The 4,207-nt window shown below is 42.9% G+C and overlaps 1 protein-coding gene and 1 pseudogene across 1 annotated transcript in view; one reads left to right on the forward strand and one right to left on the reverse strand.

Annotated features, from left to right (window-relative positions):
• Positions 1-814, reverse strand: part of ppfibp1a (PPFIA binding protein 1a) — a 105,345-nt gene extending 104,531 nt beyond the window's left edge. The window contains exon 1 of the mRNA XM_032505595.1: positions 786-814. The gene's annotated coding sequence lies outside the window, so the exon portion shown is untranslated. The remainder of the gene's footprint in view (positions 1-785) is intronic.
• Positions 1-4,201, forward strand: part of LOC116673476 (transcription termination factor 2, mitochondrial-like) — a 5,413-nt pseudogene extending 1,212 nt beyond the window's left edge.
• Positions 4,202-4,207: the final 6 nt, after the last annotated feature.

Consider the following 4,207-nt stretch of genomic DNA (forward strand, 5'->3'; position numbering starts at 1 on the left):
GAATTTTGGGAAAGAGACTTCAGATATGGTATTAGTGGACCATTAAGTTCTATTTAAAAGCATCCAAAGAGCACCATGTCATGGGACCTTTAGAAAAAGTGTTATCATGGTATCGTAGAGGATTACGGACAGGTACAAGTACTGTAATAGGAAAACAGGGCATTTTAAAGGAGTGGAGAGATAGAATGGATTGAATGTTTAGCTAGATTATTTTCAATCTGAGGAGGCTTCTTCGAAAGTTACAGCAGGGACAGAAAAAAAGAACTGTGTAGAGTGTCTCAAGAGATAGGTAGAGGAAAAATGTACCATAATCTGTTTTAGATAACAAGGGTAATTGAAATGTATATCCTACATTTATAAATAAACTGCAACCAATGCTGGTGTCTTCTTTTTGAGGGTGATGGTAGAGCAAGTATTTCATACATAATACAATGCCGAGTTGTGAAAGGACATCCGAGAACAAATCTACAGATTCTGTTGTAAACAACATTGAGAGGGAGCAGATATACGACATCAGCATATATGTTTTAAGTTGCTGAAGAGGCCCGGGGTATACAGAACCCCATAAAAACAGTTAAGCTAACGCTAACGTTAGTTTTTGTAAGCTAGCTAGTTTGTCACCACAACTATGTCACAAATGTGTTACTATGTAGCATTTAGCGATAACTCGTAGCTTAATAATTCGTGTAAGGTTATCCATTCGTGTCTTAGCCGTAGTGTAGCTAATGTATTGTAATAACAAGCATAACACAGTCTAATTATTCAGTCAAGTTGTGTATCCTTACATGGTAGCCTGCGTTAGCTTATAGCTAGTTAGCACAGCCGAAAGAGGAAAGTTAAAACGGAACGAATTTCATAGCTAACCGATGTAGCTTTTACATTTTAGACACTAGCAGTATACCACGTTCATGAAGGTGGTTCATATGGAGGGGTGGGTCAGACGAGCAAAATACACGTGGCGGCGGTCGTAAATGGTCCGGTAGGAGGGACTGGATATTAAACACCGCCCCCCGCCTTCCATCCTCCTCCGCCTCCTCCGGGCTACAGTATGTATCGTTCTCCCCAGGTTGCTCAGTGACTCCGCCCAGCTCCTCCTCTCATGTTATGACAGCAGATCAATGGGTGTTTGTGGAGTCCTCCTGCTGCAAGGCTTGAAAACTGGTAAAATTAACTGTTTTATAATTTATTTTTACATAAATAAACGTTCTCTCTGTGTTTTCTTTGGCGCTATTACGTCTTGCATGTTTTCTGTGTCTTGTGTTACTTGTAGTTGTGGGCACTGGTAATAACGAAACGTTAGTTTATGTTACAGTATACAATACATAGGCCTACTATTAACGTAACACCGCATGTGTTAGCCATCAGACAGGACACAGTGTACTGTTCCCTTTGTCTGTTCTATCCTCTAAGCAAAACAGGTTGACACCTAATCCTCTTGGTTCGTAACATGTACTCCAGTATGCATGCACTGCGGTCTTTATTTCTTTGTAGAAAACTTGTGTAGTGACTGCATTCATGTGGGCCCCCAGGTAAACTAAAGGTTTTTAAGGGGCAAAACCTAAATGCAAATCTTAAAGTGTGGTTGTAGAAATCATTTTAACTTTAAAACTATAGTAACATTTTGAATTATTTTTTTTCTTCTTTTTAGAGCATAAGGGCCCTGTTATTCAGCTCATAGCCTCCCTAAAATAAGGTAAAGTTAACAGGATCAGAAAGAATAAAACAAATTAACACATTATTTTTTTTAAATACTTTTTTCTTTCTTTTTCTTATGAATTAGGCTACTAGAAATCTATAAATACTCAAAGAAAAATCACTGGTCCCAGCTTTTGAATATAAATATTTCTTCTTCTATTAGTAGTAGTAGTAGTAAATGAAATGTATTTGTGTTTTGGACTATTGTTTTGACAAAACAAGTAATTGGATTATGTCAACTTTGTTGCTGTGATTTTTATTCACCAAACAATAATGTGATAAAACTAGAAAATAAATTTGCATATAAATTAGTCAATCATAAATTATTGTTATTTGCAGCCCTGCGGGGTCAGTAGTTTTATCTTGGTGTAGCTAATAAACTGGTAACTGAGTGTGTAACCTGGGATGAGGAATATTAAGTCGCAGCTGCAATGAGTCCTAGTTTTTTTACACACTTATTTTTTAAGGCGTCAGTGTTTAACTAAATGCATTTGTAAGATCAAACTAGGAAACTTGTGGCTAGGGTGCCACCTTCCAAGTTCACTGCACTTAGACGTGTTTATTGTTCTCCGTGCAGATTGGCTGTGTCACCACTGCGTCCCTGTGCACCCACTGCCAGAGGATGAGGCTCCTCATCGCTCCCTCTGCCTCCGCCTTCACGGTGACTTCTCCCAACCAAACACTGGAAAACCAGCTCACAGTGGACTCCCTCTATCAGCTGTCAGTGGACAATCGAAAGGTACAGAAGTTCAGGGGATGGGTTCTGTCTGAGAACTCTGCGCATGTGTCAGAAATTGCAGACCTGTGGAGGGACATGGGTGATCACCCTGAAGCTTCCCTGTGTCGGCCGGAGGACGTGGCCGCCCAGAGAGACCTTTGGGTGTCTGTGTGTCCCAACAAGCGTAAATTGATGAGCATCATTGGAAAGTTCCCAGCATCTTTGTTTACATTAACTCACCATAGCAAGCAATGGGGCTACTATCCTTTACCTCCAGAGTCTCAGAGTCCTCAGTAACAGGATCATCGGCAAGCTGATGGCCAGCGGCCCGCAGAGCTTCAGTTGACCTGTGGAGCTGAACAAAGATGTTATCCACACTCTGAGGGAGATCTACCTGGACCTGGGCGCAGATAAGGTCAACCTGCGCGTCTGGCTGCAGAGCGTCCTGAGCCAGAACCCGTTCATCCTGCTGCGGCCGTCTCAAGCCTGGAGGGACAGTCTGGGCTTTCTGAGGGAGCAGGGCTTCATCACAGAGGAGCTCCTCAGCCTGGTTTCAAGCCTCAGAGCCTCCATTGCAGAGCTGCAGCCAGAGGCCACACAGCAGGTACTGGCCTACGTTGAGGGGGTTCTCTTGCCTGCTGCAAGGACAAACTCAAGCAAACTGTGATCCGCTGCCCGGCCATTTTGTACTACTCCATGCCCACCCTGGTGGGGTGGGTCCCGATCCGGCTCTTAGACCGTGACAAGTATGGAGACACACCACATTTAAAGGTATAACAAAAGTAATTTATTTTAGCAAACGATAAATCATACGTCTAAATAGAACGCAAAACAAAGCATGTCGTGTGACAATCAGTCCAGTCAGTAATGAAGGTGTGGATGAGTGAAAACATAGTGGAGGTGTAGATGTTGAAGTGTAGAAATAAGGCAACAAAGAACTCAAAACGACCATAGCCACATCCTTGAAGGGGGACGCCTACACTGACGGAGACAAGAAGAAGACTCCCCTCCTGCACTAGTACCAGGCTTAAGTAATCGGCACACACTGGGGCCCTCAGATGTCAACGATTAACCCAATCAGACAAGCACAAGAAAGTTACACAGGACAGCCCCACAGGGGTCGTAACAGGGTGATTCCAAGGACTGATGGATGTTGGAGTGAGCATGGGGCAGGTGAAGGAATCTCCAATTATCCTGGAGCTCACTACGCAAATTGTGCTTTATCGCACCCAGAAGCTGGCCTCTTACGGGTATGATGTCCGCTCTGGCAGCCTGGACGTTATTGTGGAAACTAAGAAGGACTTTGAGATGAGTTATGGCAAGCTGCCCCTCAGGCAGCAGCGGCCACTCTTCAACCCTGTAGCTCCCCTCAGATCTGCTGAGGAGTGAATATCAGAATGTGTTGATTTGCTGCTGTCACACAGGGACGCTGTGTTGGAGAAACGTTTTTAGAATTTTCATTTGATGCTGATTTTGGGAACAGGTTCAAGACACACACGAAGAAGGGAGGCAGTTTGAAATACCAAACCTCCAGCAGCACAGAGAACTTAATTATGACCAGAGGTGTCAAGTAACAAAGTACAAATACTATGTTACCTTGGTTAAGTAGAAATTTTGAGTATCTATACAATACTGGAGTAAACATTTTACAACAGACATTTTACTTCCACACCTTACATTTTCACACATACACTACGGGTCAAACGTTTGGGGTCACTAAGAAATTTCCATTGTACTCCATTGTAGACAGATTACCAGCTAAGATCAGTTGCATTGTTTTTTTTTAACCAGGGC

This window comes from Etheostoma spectabile, chromosome 23 (assembly GCF_008692095.1).
Source record: "Etheostoma spectabile isolate EspeVRDwgs_2016 chromosome 23, UIUC_Espe_1.0, whole genome shotgun sequence".
Taxonomy (NCBI): Eukaryota; Metazoa; Chordata; class Actinopteri; order Perciformes; family Percidae; genus Etheostoma; species Etheostoma spectabile.